At 39.7% G+C, this 22,027-nt stretch overlaps 1 pseudogene; it reads right to left on the bottom strand.

Annotated features, from left to right (window-relative positions):
• Window positions 1–17,445: 17,445 nt before the first annotated feature.
• On the bottom strand, window positions 17,446–21,412 carry LOC139464741 (uncharacterized; annotated as a pseudogene).
• Window positions 21,413–22,027: the final 615 nt, after the last annotated feature.

Below are 22,027 nucleotides of genomic sequence, written 5' to 3'. Positions count from 1 at the left end.
CTTTTAGTAGTGGGGGGCACAGGTGGGCCATTCGCTGGGCAGAGTTGCGTCCTTTGTAATACTGTTAAAAGCGGCGTTAAACCCAACTCACTCTCGCACTCTCATTTTCAGTAGTGTTTGGGTGTGTCCAAAACAGGTCATTTTGCAGCTCTCTCTGTGGCAGTTCAGAACCGATTACGTAAATTGCGAACCGATTCCGACGATCGATGTGTCGGTCCTGGCGAGGGCCTTTACCTCTCATCATCATGCAGTTAATTGTTTAGAAACAATATCTGGAGGCGATAGTTTGCCTTAAAGTGGATGTGTAAACGTCTCGATGTTGTTTTGAAAAAGTCACTATTCTGAATGACAGGGTCACATTGTTTGCTGACATTGTATTGCCCTGACATGACATGCACTTCGATCTTCAAGAGCAACAGTTGCTTATGCATATCGATGCTCCATTTCAGTGCTTCTTCAACACGACATTGGGTAGCTGACCAAATGCTATACTTGCTGTGCCTGTGCATTTAATGAGTATTGGCTAGCATTATGCACAACCACTAGTGGCTAAAGTGATGACGTAAATCCTGCTGGGGGATCATGCAGGAAGCCGAGGTACTATAAGTTCCCATGATTCCCAACGAGGGGGCCTAGCTTTGGTTACTCATGGTGGCCTATAGCCCTGTTTTAAATTTGTATACATGATATTGTTATGCTCAAATATGTTTCATGAACTGTTTTTAAACATAGAATGCTGAAATTGATTTCATAAATTGTTTTTAAAGATTCCTTTGCATTAATTACTCGATTGTGAATATATTAACTTGATCTCGTCGCTACATGGCTGAAATAATGCCGATGCGACGTTTAAGTTTAACTCACTCACTCACTTCGTGTCGGCTTTGGATTACAACCTTTCTGTATTATATTTTCATAATGCTAACAAATTGTGTTTCTTTTGTAGTTCAGTACCACATATCGTACTTCGACCATAATACATAATACCATTGCAGAGTATCTGCTGACATATTTATGCTGTTGCTAATTTCTAATCGTTTTGATCAAAAATAAAATAAACATTTCTGCAATTGAATTTATAAATGCCTTTAGACGACGAAATGATATACGTGTACGAACTTATGATCCCCGAGCTTTACAGGAATAAAGTACAGGTTGGCACACTGCCTCACTGAATTATCGCACACCTGGTAATTTACTTATTTGAAGGCCCGTGGGAATAATGTTGGATTGATGTGCCTAAATGAGGGTAATCGTTGATGTGATTCTAAAAACGCAGTGCCCGTTACTGGTCAATAATTGGTTGAAATAACGATCCTGCTGGATTAGTGAGCAGAAAGTAATGGAGTATGCTAGTGACTCGCATAGCGAGCCTGATGTGTGTCCATGGCAATCACGTAGGTTATGTCACTTATCTTTGTTTGTTGTTTAACGCCGCACTCAGCAATCTTCCAGCTACATGTATCTGACGTCGGTGTCACTTATCTGTTTACAGTGAAACCATACTTCTAATGGTAAAAATATGTAAAAATGATTTGTTCGTTTGTTGTTTAACGCCAGACTCAATAATATCCCAGCTATATACATAGCATGAGCTTCAAAGTCAATCCGTCGGGTACGACGACATGCAATCGTCTAAGTGAACGAGTCTAACCACCCGATAGGAAGCCATTTAACCAATCAGGGCGCGGCTCTTCGCATAGCTTGTCACTAGGGCGCCATCTTGTTCCCCCATGCTAACGGTATCCGATCCTTTACAGCTGTGTTGAGAACATGAGATGGTAATTATGGTAAATGTTAAGGTGTGCAACAACTGGGAAGTAAACTGCAGATGTCAGATCATATCATCGGATTGGAGCTCGGATCGACTGAGTGGCATGATCTGTTCGGATGAACCTGCAGGCATTGAAATGTCAGCATCATGAATTAGTGAAATTGTCTGCTAAAGTCGAGGTACGTCTGTCACATAAAAAATATTGTCAGCCTGTAAACTAAAACTAGGTTTTGTTTTATTTGTTCGTTGGTTGTTTAACGCTGCACTCAGCAATATTCCAGCTATATGACGGCGGTCTTACTGTAAATATTCGAGTCAGGACCAGAAAATCCAGTGATTGGCATCATGAGCATCGTTCCACGCAAATGGGATACGATGACATGCATCAACTAAGTCAGCAAGCCTGTCCACCCGATCCCGTTAGACGCCTCTTACGATAAGCATAATCGCCTTTCACAGCAAGCATGGGTTGCTGAAGACCTATTCTACCCCATATCTTCACGGGTCCTAAGAATACCAGCACGTTCATCGTTACCTGAACCTTTTTCAACGGGCAATGTTACGCTTTGCCCTTCGGTTATAGGATTGTTTAACACATTCAAACTATTTTGCCAATTTACATGAAAACACAAACTAATTTTTGGTTGTGTTTTTTTCGATTTGGCGGGGTATTGGTAGAAGATTAACCAACGTGTCTCCCGTTGAAAATAAGGAAATAATAGCAAAGAATTCCGAAAAACTGGTTGTCATCTTCGTTATTACCATAAAAAATATGACTTGTTCACTTTTTTAACAGTATGTATAAGATTATCGTGAAGAAAAAAATCCGAATCTTGTAAGCCAAAATATAAATTTTATGAATACTAGATCTAAGATCTGATTTATTCTTATAGACTGAGTCCATCAATTAAATTTCAGTATCGTACTGGTGTGATATAAAGACGATATTCTTTCCAGGTGAGTGACGATGTGTAACTAAGTTATCTTGTATTGCAGTATAAATCATCGCATGCATGCAACAGATTTACATCATTTTGAGAATAAGCATAATCTCTTTTCATTTATTTCTCACGCCTTTTGGACTTGCTGTCAGAAGTGCTGAAGGATACACCAGAATACCAACCACAGTGTAACCGACATATGCAGTATGTCCATTCAGTTACAACATATAGAAAAAGAACAATGTGACAAAGTTTATTCATTCTGTAATAATATTTATAATGACAACATATACCATTTTATCACACTAAAGTAAAATAAATTCATGTAAAATGTACTGTAATGAGTTGTTATTACATTTTGTGGGTTGCTTTATATGCATATTTTGTATTTTTCATTCAAGTTTCATAAATTCTCAAAGGGGTGATCTTAAGCATTAAACCTATATTAATTGTATATATTTTTAGAATATACAATAACATGTCAAATAAATGTAAAACGTCTACGCCAGACAATAACCAGTCCCGAGGATCTGCCGAAACAGATTCCATTGGACGTAAACGGCAAATAGAGGTGTAAAGTAATTGATCACCGAAAACAATTCCCAATTGTTTGGTGCTTCAACATTATTTGTCAGTTGAAATTAGGGAAATATGTATGTAGATGCTTATAAATTCTGAATACGTACATTAATACATCACTAACATTTAGTTAAGGAATGCCCATATAATAATACATAATGTTGAATAATGATTAATACTGACAATTATACCATTTTGGGCAAGCTTTACTTTAGCGGAGGGTTGATATGTAATAATATAACCCTATGTTTTACAGGTGACTGATAATGCCTGACCCTCATGAACTCCACAACAAAACCATCTGCAACAGGGGTAGGAACAGTGCAGTGACAGTGCATGTACTTAAAACAATTACATCTAATTGTACTATGTAGTACTCACAACGAGAAACCTATAGACTGCTGAAGGATATATGATGTAATTGAACTTTAATATATTGCACTGTTATCTTATTCAAAATAAAATAATTTTATAAATTGTGAGGTGTCTGGTTTCTCTTATTCTGTGTATGAAAATTGGTTTCACAGGATGGAGACTTATGTGTCTTTCTCTAAATGTTACCATGTGGTGTTATCTGAACTTTCTGGGGACGGAGGTGTGAGTGCACTCATTTGACAGAACATCCTAAGGGAGATAACTAAACAAGTTCAGGTCAGCTGAGGTCTATGACAGCTCTGATGGCAGTTTTCACTGTGGCTGAATTTGATAGCCTGAAAAAGAAATCACTGTGAAATGTCCAATATATGTACAATGCGACAAAAGTTAATCTGTCATGAAAATAAGAGAGGGTGATATCATTGTATCATACTAGCTAGGCTGCTGTGATTTACGTTTCATTACACCTTTTGTCAGATGGAAGCAGAATACTTGAATGTATCTTTAACATAAATATGTCAACAAGTCAGTATAGTTTTAAGTTATTTTCTTTAAGAAAATGGAGCAGAAAGTTTTGTTTTCTCCAATTTCCTTGGATATATCCCTGTCTCGTGTGACAAAGAATATGGAATGGTTGACCCTCCCCTGTCAGTGTAATAACTGTTAGGAAGCAACCTTTCATTTCAATATATCACGGGAATGATGTTTAGGAAAAGTATCGACAGTAGAATAATAATAATAATATAAATAATCATAATCATCATAAAAAGAAATAATATTTGACGATGCATTTACTAAATATACTAGCCACATAAAGAAACTGTGCACGAAGAAAATATAGATATAAGGGCACACCGTCCATATATGAAATATAGGTTTGAACACAGCAATTATTGGAGACATTCAAACGCTCATGCACGTGCCATGCGATATGACGCCATTGATGGGGGCTTATGGACGTGCAATGTGTTACTACACGTGCATCCTGTGCAGCTGTACACAGCATGTGCAACTCAAAATTCGCTGTCACTTTGGAAAGCATGATCTGTGGTCATTCAAAAATTCAAAACTTCTCAGGCGCAGACACAAGCATATCACAAGCAAATCATGCCAAGATTGACAGCTGCACAGCGTCATGAAGCCATTGGAATGATCCGAGCGGGAATGAGGCAACAACAGGTGGCAACACATTTCCAATGCCATCGTAACACGATGTCGGCATTGGTGAGGCGTTATCAGAACACAAATGACGTTGCCGACCACCCACGTTCAGGACGTCCCCGAGTAACGACGCCAAGACAGGACAGATGGATTCGAGTTACACATCTCCGACACAGGTTCCAAACGGCAGTAACGACGTCCCAGACAATTCCTGGACTGCGCCGTATCCATCCCAAAACTGTCAGGAATCGTTTACGTCAGTACGGGATTCGACCACGACGCCCTGCCATACCTCCCATCCTGACACACCGTCATCGAGTGAACCGTCTAAGATGGTGTCGAAATCATGTTCGCCAACCTCGAATATGGTGGAAAAATGTTGTCTTTACAGATGAATCGAGGTTCAACATTTCCCACAGTGACGGGCGCCAACGTGTCTACCGGCGTTTGGGAGAACGTTATGCCCGCAACTGTATTGTGGAGAGGAATCGTTTTGGGGGTGGCTCTGTGATGATTTGGGGTGGGATAACAGCACGGCACCGAACCCCTTTGGTGGTTGTTCAGGGCAATCTCACCGGTGTTGGCTACAGAGATCAGATTCTGAGGCCTGTGGTCATTCCTTTCCTGCAACGGCATGGTCTGGGATTGACATTTCAACAGGACAACGCTCGTCCTCACACGGCTAGGGTCGCAATGGATTTCCTTCACCATAACAATGTCATGATACTGCCATGGCCTGCAATTTCTCCAGATCTCTCCCCAAAAGAGCATGTGTGGGATGAAATGGAGCGCCGTCTGCGTCGTCTTCCACATCCTCCAGATAACGTCCGTGACTTGGCACAGGATTTGAGGAGGATATGGCAGGCCATTCCCCAAGCCTTCCATGCCCATTTGGTGGACTCCATGTGTCGCCGATGCACTGCTGTGATTCACGCACAGGGTGGTCATACCCGTTATTGACTTTGTGACTTTGTCTTCTCCATTTTGATCTTCTGACGTCATCGTAACAGATGTTGTTCAGGTCCCGTTGACATTTTCTTATGGTCCGATCATTCAGCTGCTACAGCGTCTGCATCATTTTGTTCTTGCTGTGTTGTATTTCAATCCAGAATATATTTTCTCCGTGCACAGTTTCTTTATGTGGCTAGTATAGGTTAGTCAGGCCAGTTGTCTAAGGCGCAGAGTAGTGTCCATTTTGGATGCAAGAAACTCATGATTGTGAGTTCGAATCCCGGTTTGCCGAGATTATGTTTCTGGGTTTGTCAGCACCATACAACTGCTCCTGGGTTTCACTAAAGTGGTAAAAGTCCTGCTTCTGGCTTTCCTCTCACATCATATTAAGCTGGCATAACTTTAATACTGTTAAAAGCGGTGTTAAACTTAACTCAACTCAACTCACTCACTCAAATGTTCTCAGATAATTTTGGCACATCAGTTTCTGAAAAGATCAACTTGCTTACAGTTTTCTTTTGAATACAACTTTCTAGTATTTCTTCCTGTTGATGAATTACATTCCTTCCTTTAGTTCCTTAAAAGAATTATTCAGAACTTGTCTGGCTTCTTCATATATTTGGGGCGGTCGGGTAGCCTAGTGGTTAAAGCGTTCGCTCGTCACGCCGAAGACCCGGGTTCGATTCCCGACATAGGTACAATGTGTGAAGCCCATTTCTGGTGTCCCCCGCCTTGATATTGCTGGAATATTGCTAAAAGCCCCGTAAAACCATACTCACTCACTCTACATATATTTAGTATTTCCCCTGATCAATCCACATTGCCTTTGATCTTATAGACATCTCTTGTGTTTTTATTTTGTTAATTAATTCACCTCAATACACATTCCATTTTTCCTTCAAACCTTTATAACCACTTTTATTAGAAATCCGCAGATTAGCCCTCTAACCACGCCTCTGTGGCAGCCTTTATGTCCTCGTCATCCTTGAAACGTCTTAAACGGAGGGCAGATTTCATAGACAGGAAATATTCACTAGGGGCAAAGACCGGGCTGTAGGGTGGTAGATATAACGGTTCGAATCCACATTCACATATGGCGGCCTGTGCATTTCTCGACTTGTGAGTCGGAGCATGTGAGGAACTTTATAACAGCGCGTTGTTCATGGTTGAGAGAATCCATGATTGTGACCACCTTTAGGTGAATGAAGCCATAAGATCTGACTTATTGTTGTCTGGAACTTGTTATGACACGTGTCAACCTGATGTTATGACACGTGTCACACCTGCCACAAGTTGACATTGCTTGTGTAAACACAAATTCCCAAATTGCAAAACTTATTGGACGCCCCATTCTCCCAAAGGGTCCCTTACATCGTTTAATATCAAAAGTATATTATAAGCACCACATGCTGTGCTTTCCAGTCTTTACATTGAATTATTCTTTCACTTTCCAATTCCTCTTTTTCGATGAAGTCTGGCTTATACTGGTTGGTGCCATATACATGTATCAGTGTGTAAAACATGTATGGTTGTTTATTCTTCAAATGTAATACTATAATTAAAAGAGATAACTGTTCCTCTAGCTTTGCTATTTTATGGACTAAAACATTCTTTATAGCCCAACTACTGTTCCATAGGCTGTTCCTGTTCCGATGTAAGATAAACATCCTTTATGCAATTTTTTTTTTCTCTCTTTATAAATCTCAATACTTGTGTACGCTTAAATGTTACATTAAGGACTCGGTCGGGATACTGGGGAATATGTACATTTAGCTGTATACCGGTATACATGTACATGGGTTAGATATGCATATGGATTAGAAGTGTTTTATTCAAATCTAACACAATACTTGTTGTACACTGTCTACATTATTACTTTAATATGATATGCATAACAACAATTTTGGGAATTTCTTTTGTGAAACAATTCACGCAAACAAACATAAATTAAAAGAAGCTGTAAACAGTTGTAACTTCCTTGTTGTACACTGTATGTGCAATTCACAGCCAAAGCCTCAGGAAACCATCCCAGATATAAAATAAATATTTTATAAAAACGACAAAAACACTTCCATCATCTCCCATTGAAATGGAACTCCATTGTACGATTCCGACTATATCATGAAAGCATACGGGGCCCCATGAGTATGTGATATGTATTGATTAAATGATGTAACGAAATACACGCAATATCAATAATGGTTTTCTTTCATCAGGGAATGTTAATATTTCAAGAAACTCCTGGGTAAACTTGCAAACAATATTTTCAAACCAAAATGAAAGAGTGAGTTGTGTTTTAACGTTGCTATGAACAAATAAGCCATCGCGGGAGGCAAATGCAGAGGGTGAAAGCAAATTTGGCGAAAGCCACAGGCACGGGTGTGGTTTTGACAAACCTAAAAACACAACCAGGGACGAAATCAGTGTGAGGTGGCTATGGTCTTACGCCACTTTTAACAATATTCCAGCAATATCATGACGGGGGACAACAGAAATGGGCTTAACACTTTGTACCAATGTGGGGAATCGAACGTGACGAGTCATCGCTTTAAGCACTAGGCTACCCAACCGCCCCCGGGCGAATCTGGGTTCAAACGCAGGATCAAAGGTTTCAAACGGACGCAGCTTTGCAGTGCGAATTGGAGTGCCTTAAACGAAATAGCGATTCACGCACCTGAAGCCTGTAAGAAACACGACACGACACTGATTATAAAAATGGAAACAGGACTTGAATGTGCAATGCACATGTACAAGACTTAGTCTTGACCAAGTAGCTCTACATTAACATGACCTATCTAAAAACACATGAATGAGCTTTTAAAGATCAATTAATTCAGCGTTTGGTACAACCGTGTGTTTTCAGAGATAACGAAGTATTAGAATACAATGCTTCTCACGACAACGACATGCTGATAAAACCAGCATCACGAGGAGTTAACACTAGTCTGTGATTGATACATGAAAGATAAGGTAAACTCGTTGAATATCGAAAATGATCCAAGACAGTTTGTACACGTATTCTGTTCCCGGCATCTTCTGGCACATATCCGTGAGTTTCATAATCATGATGACATATATCCCTATATAATCGGAGCTACGAGTGCAACATGAATGTTGGGGTATATTAAGCGTATTGATTAAGTGACATTGGTACAAATCCTCTCCATACTAATCGGCCAATTCGATTTATCTTTCCAAACCTTTATCTTGAAGTGAACCGTGTAACGTCTATCGGACATCTCAGTGTGTTTACTCACAATACGAACAGACTGCTCTATAATACCTTTGATGTTTATGATCTGTGAGCTTTAATGCTTATGGGAGCGATTATTTGACAACCGATCAAAATCCGTGCTTAAGAAATGGAACTTGGCAAGAAACCAAAAAGGACAGTGAGGCAGTGCCCCATCAGCACTGGTGCTATGAGTATTTTTACACTTCAGGTTCGAAGGTGAAGAAATGAGTTTCTAATAAATCTCCAACTTTCCTAAACTTACCGATAAGGTCGATGACTGAGTGAACATTTTTACACCGCCGTAAGTAATATAGCTGAAAATACAAATGGTCTTCATTATATTGGAAATCGGGGGCACGGGTGGCCCAGTCGTCTAAGGCGCCGCGATTCGCTGTGCAGAGTTGCGTCCCTTGGCCACGCCAGAAACCTATGATTGTGGGTTCGAATCCCGTTTCGCTCCGATTATGTTTCTAGGTTTGTCAGCACCATACCCGTGCTCGTGGGTTTCACCGAAGTGGTAAACGTCTGAGACCTGCATTACTTCGGGCTTTCCTCCCACATTAAGCTGACACGCCGCGATATAACTGGAATACTGTTAAAAGCGGCGTTAAACCCAACTCACTCACTCACTCACTATATTGGAAATCGAGCTCGGGGCTTGGCACAACCATAACTACTGCCAACCTAATAGATAAGAGGATTTATAAGTGATATGTATACTTGCACATGTCATTCTAGACACTCAAATAGTTCACTCAATTTCAATTCTTCTTAAAAATAGCGTCACGGCACTGTAGCTCACCTGGATATGTAGACATCGATATGGAAAGGCACTAAAGACAGTCACTTTACAAAAGTTGTTGTTAGCATTTATATTCAAATATATTCGGAATCAATACTAAAGACTGAAAACCTATATGCGAAAGGCTAAGCGCTCTCAGTCTGGCTATTTTAGCATGTCCATTTGAAAAGTATACAGTGAAAGGAAAATGTTTTTGAGACTTTAAAAACGTGGTGAAGTGCAAAGGTCAAATAGAGACAAGTACGTAAAAACATATCACGAAAAAAGAAAATATGCAAATATGGCCCGCTGTTAACAACACATTTACTAACGTTCATTACAAGCTAACAAAAATGGCCTTAAGAAGTGTCAGCTTTCATTGTGGTCAAATTGCAAAGATCAAATTAAGGTCAAAATTTATCATAGCTACTTGCTACACATTAACCAGATTCCATTATATATTTAAAGAAGATTACTCAGTAATGGACATAAATAAAGTTTAATGACAAATATTTGAGGTTTCAAACTGTTTTAGACGAATGATTTCTTGTATTTTCCATTATGGTTGATAGCAGCCTTACTTGATTTCCGCGTAAGATTCTTTGAACAAACTAGGAACTACATATGATTTCTTGGCCGGGATTTCGGAGAAGAAGATATTTGAATTTTAAATAATCAGCGATGGCTACCCGGTGGTCATCTTGAAATTCGAATTTGTAGGACGTGAAAAAACTTGAACCTCTTTATAGAACCATACATATACACAAAATGTCAGCAGAAACCTTCAAGCAATTTCGGAGAAATATAAAATGTTTATGAACTTCGACGAAGACCGACGACTTGTAACGGCATAACCTCACACGGTCATTCAGGACAGGTGAGCTAAAATGAATAGTCTTTGTTTTCTGGCAGTTTGCATGGATATATGATAGCCAACATGTTCCTTCCACGTGTGTACATGCTCAGTTTAGAAACATCCTGTAACGCATATTTGGGTTTCAACTGTTCTCGTCGCCTCTCGTGGGTGTTTACAAACTAAATAATAACCTGTTCCTCGCTGAAGTGAGATTTCCACAAACATTATAATACCATTGCAAACATGTCAACACTCCCCGACATCGTGGATTCTTGCTCGTTATATCAATTATTGGTTTGTCTGGTCCGGACTAGATTATTTACAGGCCTCCGTCATACAGCTGGAACATTACTGAGTGTGGCGTTAAACAACACTCTTACATGTGAGAACAAAAGTAAATCATGCTTACTACAGTTGAAGTTTTCCAGCTTTAATGAGGATGTATATGCACGTTTTTTTTGACGATGTGACTTCTGGATTTAGAATACACTTATAATCATGCATGTGGGTGTCCCTCCAAATACAGCTCCCGCGACCGGTATAGCAAACTGGCATTCTGTCTTGGGGCTTAACCATTCATAGCCGCAGTCATGAGTTTATACATAATAGATGGAACCTAGACAATGTAGCAGATGAATCAGACTGATATGTTCTGATGTCTGGTGTGTATACAGACAAGAGGATGTAGATAGTCAACATTTGGCAAGACTATCAAGACATGTTCCATTTTGATAGTTATTCTTCTAATTGCTATCTTTATCTTGAGTGATTACACATTGTTCAGTTTGAAATACCGGGAACCTATGCCAATGTATGTAGAAGTGATTGACAGGACGAAATTATGTATGAATAGGCCCAGATAAAATGAATGTATGTCAAGATTTGGAACGTTCGAAATCTGCCAAAACCACGCGTCAGTACTTTACCTTGTGACTTGACTCTAAAACATGCACACATGCGCCCATTCCTCTTTTGTACCGGATTCCAAAACCCAAGCCATCCATACATACATAGCTGGATCCAGCAAATGTACCACCGAATCCCTGTCCCACAGATTGACTATAATCCTCAATAGAGGACTTAAATTCACTGAAAATATTTGAGACAAGTGGAATTAATACCACTGGGACTCTCCAAACATCTTCGATTTTGCTCATCTCAGAAAGGAGCCAATTATGTTAAAACATTTGATTTTTCAGCTTCGTTACCTACTATCCTACGAAACCCTAATGGTTCCACTTTGGGGGCATATCTTTATTTGCTTAGATCAAAATTTCTTTTCATACAAATGTTTGTTTATTTTTTCGTAATTTGTAATATTTCTCTCGTTACTTCGATTATTTTCTAGAGGCGGTCGGGTAGACCAGTGGCTAAAGCGTTCGCTCGTCACGCCGAAGAGCCGGGTTCAATTCCTGACATGGGTTTTATGTGTGCAGCCCTTTTCTGGTGTTGTCCTCCGTGATATTGCAGGAATATTGCTTAAAGGTTGGTTGGTTTGTTCTTTAACGCCGCACACAGCAATATTCCAGCTATATGACAGCGGTCTGTAAAATAATCGAGTCTGGACCAGACAATCCAGTGATTGACATCATGAGCATCGATCCACGCAAATGGGATCGATGACATGTATCAACTAGCGAGCCTGACCACCCGATCCCGTTTGTCGCCTTTTACGACAAGCATAGTCGCCTTTTACGGCAAGTATGGGTTGCTGAAGACCTATTCTACACCGGAATTTTCACGGGTCTCGCGATTTTGGCGTACGAGGCCATGCATTAACCAAGTCAGCGAGCCTCGACACCCGATCCCGTTAGTTTAGACAACTGTGTCTTCCGTTTCTTTTTAGTGTATTTCCTTCACAGAATTGGAAGATACAGTTGTCTATACGCCCTGTATTATTAATAACAACGCAACTTACTTAAACACAGTTATATTTGTTAGGTGTAAAATGATTATGTCAGTTCAGGTTTATAATATTATACTTTTTTTAACGTAACCTAAATCAAGAAGACGATGACATCGACAAATAAATAAATAGAGATTGAGCCGAATTAAAATTACTCATGGAAAAGTTAGTATTACATGCTCTGAGTGATATTTTGTTTAGTTCCACGAGAAAACACTGAAGTAGGAAAAATCTAATTCCTCTGAAAAATGTGTCCCCTTCATGGCTGCTTCTTCTTGAATGTGTTATTTCAAATTATCGTGTTGTGTTTGTGTGGCACGAATGCATAACAAACTTGAACCTTTGCTCACGATCAACGTTACCACTCAATTATGTATTCTACCATGATAATTTAGTAAAATTTAAATTCACAAACGAATTAGTTACTATACGATCTTAATGTCTGACCGAGTCGAAGTTTGCACATCGGGCGAAGAATACCAGTTTGAAGTAACCTATGTTTAATAGTTTGTGCACGAGGCTGATGAAATCGAAGATGAACATTATTAACTTTATTAATAAATCTGTTTCCTCAGGGAAAAAACTAACCCTGTTGGAATCAGCATATTTATTTTGAAACAGACCCCATTTAAAAAAATGAAATATTGAAACATCTCAAATGCATTGGTGTCTTAATTTAGTATTTATTCTGAATGCTACTTCCCTACTTTGTACTTCTCACCTTTCAAGGTCTTTCTGAATCCAGTTCACGGAAATGAAAGTACCCAAGGACCATTTTACAGTGCATCAGTGGATGTTTTCAGGGTCTTTTTGATGACTTCCTTCAGGGACGATATCAATTGCTCTCTTGCATCCACACGAGTATTGAATAAATACATGAACAATGACACGGATGCACCTTAGGGTGTAATTGATGAAGGGAATTTCAAAAACGCTCTCAACTACTTAAACTTCATTGCTCCATTAACAGTAGTGGTGTTCTATGAGGAAAGAAATCAGGATCGTCAATTTGATATTATGCTGGCTTAAAATAATTTCGCTTAGGACTGTTGCAAAAAAGGAATTGTCTGTCACAAAAAATACATTAATGCAAAATGTTTTTTAGATTTATGCTCATAGTTGTAATTGTGTAAATCTGGTTTTGCAGCTGTAACTGAAAACAAATATCTTGTATCCATATCTATATGTACATTTTATACCACCTGACTGAGGTTCAGAGGGACTGACGGTACCTGTGCTTCCTACTTGACGCCCCAGCACGATTAACGTCATCTCACTGGTAACTGGTGCTTATACGTGAAACTAAATTCACTTTTAAGGACCTTGGTGTCATTATCAGGAGAGGCCCGTGAAGATCTGGGTTAGAAAAGGTTTGGGCAGCCCATATATGCCGTAAAAGGCGATAATGCTTGTCAAGGCGACTCATGGGAGCGGTAGGTCAGACTCAATGTCTTGGTTGATGCCTATCATCGATGCTCACGATGTCAGTCACTGAACTGTCTGGTGCAGTGCAGTCTTGATTATGTACAGACCGCCGTCATACAGCTGAACTATTGTTGTGTGCGGCGTTAAACAACAAACAAACAAACACTATCAGGAGGACAAGAGCGTTACATTTTGGTCTAGAGGAATTATCCGTAAACATTAAAATATAACCTAGTGGAGAGTGCAAGGTTGCCAACATTGGATTCTGTTTCTGTTTCAAGGAGCACATTTTTGCAACCATGGTCCCTTGGTACAAAGTCACATTACATTTTGATCGCTCCGTGGTATAGTAGTATAGCGTCCGCACGGGGAGCAGAAGGTCTTGTCTACGATCCCCGGTCGCGTCACACCGAAAGACCCTGTTGTTACCCTGTCTGGCGATCGGCATTAAAGGGCTAAAACAAGGACTGGTCGGCTCGAAGACAGTATACTGTGTCTGAGTGGGGTTTTCATGTTAACCAGCGGCATAGTATCTCAATGTGCTAGCCTGCTTGTCGTAAGAGGCGACTAACGTAATCGGGTGGTCAGACTTGCTGACTTATTTCATGCATATCAACGCCTTCCAATTGCGTGGATTGAGATCATGATATCAGTCACTGGATTGTCTGGTCCAGACTCAATTATTTACAGACCGCCGTCATATAGCTGAGTGCGGCGTTTAACAGCAAACAAACTAATTGTTGCTACTGATAACAGTCAGTACTTCGACAGTCTGCTGTGACTCGCCTTATACATTACAGATGTATTCTTTGTCATGTTTTCTGGATCCGTTGAGCCTGACAAAGCACCGTATCTTCTGTGTATTTTTCGACGTCCGGCACCACCACCTATAATTTAATATCCAAGAATCCTGTCACACAAACTTACTTAACATGTCCTATCAACAATGCGTTCACATCACTGGGACGCCTGCTGACTTTCCATGAATAAATCTAATAGCTCACAGAACGCTAATACAATAAAACATGCACATTAATACAATAAAACATGCACATAATATACCATTTCCTTTTTTTTGTTGGAGTTTAGAGCACACGGGCGCCCAAGTCCTCTGAGGCACCGCAATTCTCTTTGCAGGTTTCTTCTCTTACATGTACGTGTGACATGTTCGTGTGATTGAGCGCTTCAATATTCGCCATGATTATGACCCCGTATACTTGTAAATAACATCCCTTCATAAGTCTTATCAGGAAAAATATTCTTGAACATACTCCAGAAAACTACCTGAGAGATTTGGCTGTCATCGCTTCAGTGTTCTATACATGTAGACTGCGATCGGCTTGCGCCACGATTACTTCTATTTAACTTTTATTTATTGCGAACACAGTTCTGGTCGAAACCCATAGATGTATTTGGAGGCAACGTACGTCTTGATAAACATTTTCCGGCGGAATACTAAGAAATAACTGAATTGCATATGTAAAACCCATTCCTTGGGAATGTTTGTTTCACACTGTTTGACCTAAAACTTCCCAAACCCGATTTGTCCACGTGCTGATGAAATGAATTTGAAAAGAGTTCTTTTAAAAAGCAGTTCATGTGATCAATCATCAGGGTTTCTGGGTCATTTAAGTATTTTTCGCCAAGGGAGATTAGTTGTAGATCCCTGCTGGCCAATAAAGGGACTACGCGTCAAGCCGTCTCATGAATGCCGTCAGTTGAGATACGCCTGGGTTCATGACATGGGAGAACTTGCCAGTGTGGGCCCGATTAGCGCCTGGTCTTAGAGATTTGATTTTGACCTCCGTGTTCTGTTAAAGAAGACTAGTGCAAGCCATATGAATAATGTAGTCCTCGATGAAACAGTTGGAATACTGATGAAGAAAGCAAGCAAGCAAGTGATAATTATGGTTATGTTATAAACCTCATGTGTGAGGGACGTTTTCGATTTTTCAATAAGGAATTTCCCCTTCATGTCGAAGAATACAGTTCTTAAATTTTATTTATGTACTTTAGAGCATGCACATTTCTCTTAGTATTTCATGGACACATTATTCTTACAACAAACATTTTAATCAATGTTTCACCATCAAATACCTGATTATGTCATTCCAGAAATGTAATGGTAGATATTCTTTAGGTAGTTATCAAATGTGACACGTTGCTTGCCGACATAACGCCTGATGCTATCCCATACTATAACTTTTCCATTCCTCCTGACATACTGGAACATATGTTAGCTAACTTTGTGGATGAGGTGGTCACGTCATGTAGTAAGAAATCTGTTAAAGTATCTTATCGGAAATCAAATATGGCTGCCAGTGGCAATATTGGAAAAATACAAAACTAATTGTGATCTGTCAAACATTTCTTCTCCCCGGAAACACTGTACCAACGAATCTGAAACTGCACATACTTATTCCCACCAATTAGGACACCTATAATTGTTCAAGAGGCGAGTTTCAGTATAGACCTTGTTTCGACCATGCTCCTAAATTCTCTAATAAAATATATGGCTTAAACTCGTTCTACCTGAAAATTGCCAGCCTGAAGGAAGTGTACTTTTGAATTTATATTCTATTTTGTTCAAATCATAACATTGTAGTGTTAAGGTTTAGTCCTCAGTATTCATTTAGAAAATGAAAATCAGCGTTGACAGTAGCTCTTAATACGTGTGACTTTCTATTGAAATTATAAACTGCTGACAACATAGAATTATCCAGTTGAGCAACTTTTTTCATGATTATTTTGTGTGCACCGTTGGAGCAGGACTTGCTTACTCACTTTTTTCACGAACACCCGGTGTGATACCTTAAATGATATAGACATTATACATGTGTAAGAAAAACTGAGATATATCCGTAAGAAAACAACATAGTCGAAGTAACGTTTATCAAAGAAATATCAAATACAAAATAGCCTGTTTCATTTTGTGTGAGAAATAACCTTCTCAGTTCAATTCAAACTGACAAAATATGCACATAAGCACAGCCCCATAAGTGATGGGAACTACTTTAATATGAGGAAGAGAATTTATGGATGTCAACATCTTTACTACGAGGAACACAACGCTTCGGAGTACATGCTTACTCCTTCATTGGGTGAAAGGATGAAGCATGTATGTTGTACGTACTCTACTCCGAAACGGTTTTTTTGTTTGTTGTTTAACGCCGCACTCAGCAATATTCCAACTATATGACGGCGGTCTGTAAAATAATCGAGTCTGGACCAGACAATCCAGTGATTGACATCATGAACATCGACCCACGCAATTGGGATCGATGGCATGTATCAACCAAGTCAATACAAGCTGGAATATTGCTGATTGTGGCGTTAAACAACCAACCAACCAACCGAAACGTTGTGTTCCTCATAATATAGAAGTTGACATCCTTAAATTCTCTTCCTTATGTGTATCACTTCTAAATGTCTTTCAAAGAGCTATTTGAATATTATATTTTCTAAGGAACCACAAAAGACTGAAATGATTCAGATTTACTTAGTATCATTGCTGTTAAAGTGCGGAATGATATTTAAGTTCCCCAAAGCACCGTTATGTGATATAGCTGAAAAACTGTTTAAGTATAGGTTAGTCCACGAGCACCCAGTGTCTAATCGTTGAAACGGTTAATTAAGTAACCATTTCAAGGATTAGACAGTTGGTTCCGACTGGTCTAACATACTTAATCCATGACCATCCTATGAGTTAAACAAAGTTACATGAACAGTAGCCATTTTAAGAGGTCTCCAAAACTGGACAACATCCTCCATTACTGAGATAATGTACAGAAATCCTCCCAATAGTCAACTTCCATTAGTTGAGTGAGTGAGTTGGGTTTATCGCCGCTTTTAACATTATTACAGTTATATCACGGCGTGTCAGCTTAATGTGGGAGGAAAGCCCCAAGTGATGCAGGTCTCGGACGTTTACCACTTCGGTGAAACCAACGAGCACGGGTATGGTGCTGACAAACCTAGAAACATAATCGGGGAGAACCGGGATTCGAACCCACAATCATAGGTTTCTGACGAGCATAAGGGACGCAACTCGGCACAGAGAATGGCGGCGCCTTAGACAACTGGGCCACCCGTGCCCCCCATTAGTCGAATAATTTACTGTACATTACAGAACTTCAGACAAGCAGCATATTTGCGTACAATACCCCCCAGACCCCAATTACTTTCAATAAACTTGCGTACAAAAACGCACGCATTAAATGAAATACTCAAATGTTTAAAAACAGCATGCGTAAATACCCATTGACGCGTTTTCAGCATGCGTACAGCGGAGCTAATTTCTAAAACACAGTTACGTTAATTTACTTTCCGGGTCAAGCCTATACTTAGAACCCTTATATACATCTAACACATTGACATATTTTGTTTACTAATTTGGGGAAAAAACCCCATTAGAGTGATGATTAGATAAGTGAAGAAAATATTGGTTACATAATGAAAAATGTAATAACCAATTAAAATAGAAACCTTAGAATAGAAATATAAACTCAGTTGCTCAAAAAGTTATCTGGAACTCTGACATAAGTAATGCAAAAGCTCTGCGTTTTCAATCAACAGATTCAGCCCTTGCAAGTTGTAGTGCGTTTCGGTACAGACAAACTGACAATCTAAATCAATTATAAAACAAAGACAACAAAACAAATTATTTCACAAATTTTTATGCTGAACATAAACGAAAATGTTGTGCCGTCACCAAGTTTCATAGTGAAATCGCGTCTGTCACTTGTGTCGTGAACCTGCTCACATCTTAATTGGCTTAGCGTCGGTCTTGTGGGTGGTTGAATGCCTGGTGGTTGAAAGGTTGCGTCCGGGAGACCAGTTACAGAAGCGCCGGGTCGTCTTGATTTTCTCTGAACGACTGAGTATACTGTATTCACAATTTCCTTGGACGTCCTCTGATAATTGAAAAGACTATTTTGCTCGATTCTGTTACTTTTCCATTAAATCAAAATACAACTTTCATTTCCTCGTCAGCTTAGTTTTAGTAGTACAACAGGAACTTGTAACAAAAATAGCAGACATATGGTCCCACCCAGTGTCAGTATACTAATAAAATATACATAGCATACTGACACTGGGTGTGACCATATATATCTTCCCTGAAATTATGGAAATATTATTTGTGATTCAAACCCCGGGACTCTTGATCACAAGTATAGCGATTGCCAAAATGCTTGATCGCGTCCTCTACCATCCACGGTAATGTTGCGATGAGAAAACACCATGTACCAGATTAAAGAATTGTGGGAAATACACGAACGTATAGGTAAAGTTTATACCTTGTAACTTCGAATTGCAACCAATTTATGTCCCGTCTTCTCGGCAATTAGCTGTTCGTCTACTCCGCAGTCGTAAGCCGAGTTGCTGTTGTAGCTCTGAGGGAGTGATTTGTGTAAAATCCGCTAAACCTAGCGGCCTTACAGAGACGGGTAAAAGTTGACCGGAGTGGGTGAATCCCAACGGCCGCATCAGCATAGTATACCAAACCTTGCCAGCAGTATATTGAAGGCGTCACACATTCCATGTGCTGGTCTGAAAACAAAGTGAATTGTCATCAGTTCATGCAGCTGACCGTACACAGTTCGTTGTGCAGAAGAGCATTAGAATGTATATAAGTAAAGTCATCCAATATATATTATTCAGGCGCATGTTACACAGACAGGTAGAACTCCAATGACTGAAACGTCGCACAGAAACTACTTCTTCCTTTACACAAAATTAGTTGTGAACTTGTGTTATATTTATCATTTATATTTAAGTTATATTTACCTTAATGACATGTACTTTTCGTACAGTCTGACAAGGCATCTTCCAGGGTGTTCCTCATTACTAGTGATGGTCAGGTGTTTTCTTTCTACCTTCCCGTGCTTCAGCCACACCACCCCCCACCCCTCTGTTCGTTTTGGAAATGTCCTCAGTATATTATTTCAACTGCTTGACGTAAACAACTGTAACTGTGAAATTTGAACCACTGCGTAAGAATATCTGTGTTCATCTCCTGTCCTAAGAGCAAAGTTCAACCCCATTAAATACTAGTAGACGAGGGTGTCCAAGACTTTCTGTGGTGTACCTTACATTACCGTGGATGTTAGAGGACGCGATCATGCATTTTGGCTATTGTCAAAATTTTGATCAAGAGTCCCGGGGTTTGAATCACAAATAATATTTCCATTATTTCAGGGAAGATATATATGGTCACACCCATTGTCAGTATACTATTTATATTTTACATAGTATACTGACACAGGGTGTGACCATATGTCTTGTTGCTGCTGTTCAGTCATAACATCCGCTTGTTGTTTTTCAACCCCGTCAAGATCCGGGGAAGAATATATAGGCCTTCAGCAACCCATGCTTGCCGTAAAAGGCGACTATGCTTGTCGTAAAAGGCGACTCACGAGATCTGGTGGTCAAGCTCACTGACTTGGTTGATGCATGTCATCGATCCAATTGCGTGGATCGATGCTCCTGATCGACTTGATTATTTACAGACCGTCGTCACATTGCTGAGTGCGGCGTTAAACAACAAGCAAACAAACAAAAATTTAACGCCTATCCCTTTTTGAGCTATTAATTTCATCTTTGCATCAAGAACTGATCGCATACCGGTGTAACAAGATATCTCAAAGAAATTGATGACAACCCCATTCAGTCTTATATAAGTAATATTGAAGAGAAGACACAATTTCGTAAAGAGTTTAGCCGCGGTACTCTTCAGGCTTTTGGTATAGAACCTCCGTCAGAAATAACATCAATGTTCTACTCAGATCATTTTCGTTTTCAGCTGACGACACTACGGTTTGACAATGGAATTTCATCATTACTGCGTTTTTGCCTCGCAAACCAATTCTTGAAATATTCAAAGCTTAATTACCTACTCTTATGTTCAGTGTTCACAGAATATGCCGAATCGCACATGTGTACCATATCCGTTACAGAAAGGGCAGTACCGAACCAATGCTTTTCATTGTCTAGATTGGTTTCCAACTGCGTTACCTGTACAGCTTTCTCAAAACCTTTATTGTGACCTTTTAACAAATCTAGTATTTCGGAATTTAACTGTAATTCCTGATCCTTCTATCATCTGACTTGCCAAGTATAGTTCGGTGTCGCCATTATCACCAACGTTATCCTGACTTGCATTATACTGTTCAATGTCAGTGTCCTCATCAGAAAATAACCTGCCTAATTCAAAATTCTGACAATGATTTTCTTGTAAGTTAACCCTATAAAGTACTGTAACCAAATCAGACTGATTACAAAATGAGTCGCGATCAATTCATCACCACAATCCGACATGTTGTCTCCGATACAGTCGTCACAGAAAGAAAGCTTGACCTAATTTCGATCGAGTCGCATGCATGTGGTCCCCCAATAGTTTAGCACGATCAACTCAAGACATGAAATCATTGGATCGAAGAAGTGATGAAACATGTACACGTGACCTCCATTAGTATCGCACGATAATTGTGCGAGTACATTAGTTCGGAGAATATCCTTAAACTCAACATTGGTTGGTTGGTTTGTTGTTTAACGCCGCACTCAGCAATATTCCAGCTGTGTGATGGCGGTCTGTTAATAATCGAATCTGGACCAGACAATCCAGGGATAATTATCATGAGCATCGATCTACGCAATTGGGATCGACATGCATCAACCAAGTCAACGATCCTGACCACCCGATCCCGTTAGTCGCCTTTTACGACAAGGGTAGTCACCTTTAGCGGCAAGCATGGTTGCTGAAGACGTATTCTACCCCGGAATCTTCACGAGTTTCCCACGTGAAGCAGGTTGGAGGCCGTAGAAGGCCTCCAACCTGCTTCACGTGCGAAACTTATTTCGAGTTTTCGGGCATTCTCCTTCACGTATTCCAGACAACATTAACTGTATAAAGAGCAGCAATAATTTGTTTTGGTGAGTGATAAGCCTTTCACTGACATCATGTTTCCTGCTTTAGTGCATGCTGCATGTGCGTCATGAATTTCGTTCTGCACTTAAAGAAGCCCACTCACAATGATGTTAGCA

Source organism: Haliotis cracherodii, unplaced genomic scaffold (genome assembly GCF_022045235.1).
Source record: "Haliotis cracherodii isolate W230 unplaced genomic scaffold, xgHalCrac1.p SCAF_17, whole genome shotgun sequence".
In the NCBI taxonomy this organism is placed as follows: domain Eukaryota; kingdom Metazoa; phylum Mollusca; class Gastropoda; order Lepetellida; family Haliotidae; genus Haliotis; species Haliotis cracherodii.
Note: the sequence above shows the minus strand (reverse complement) of the source record. Positions and strands in the feature narration are given on the sequence as shown.